Genomic DNA, 264 nt, shown 5'->3' on the forward strand with positions numbered 1-264 from the left:
GGCGCTCCTCATTGATCTCAAGGCGGGGAGAGAGGCATCGCAGCGTCTTAGTGCCCCTCCCGCCCCAAATCACCCCGATTTTTGGAAATCGGGGTAAATCGACCGACTGACCAAACCCCCTTCGGCGGCAGCACGGAGAAAGGTGACGTTTCTCCAAGCGGGCGGAGCGCGCAGAGAACGGAGCCATCCTTTCCATAGCTCCGTTCAATCCGTCGATCACGGACGAGGAGTAGTAGTGGTGGGAGGCCCCCCCCATCGGTCACC

This window comes from Erythrolamprus reginae, chromosome 2 (genome assembly GCF_031021105.1).
Source record: "Erythrolamprus reginae isolate rEryReg1 chromosome 2, rEryReg1.hap1, whole genome shotgun sequence".
Classification (NCBI taxonomy): domain Eukaryota; kingdom Metazoa; phylum Chordata; class Lepidosauria; order Squamata; family Dipsadidae; genus Erythrolamprus; species Erythrolamprus reginae.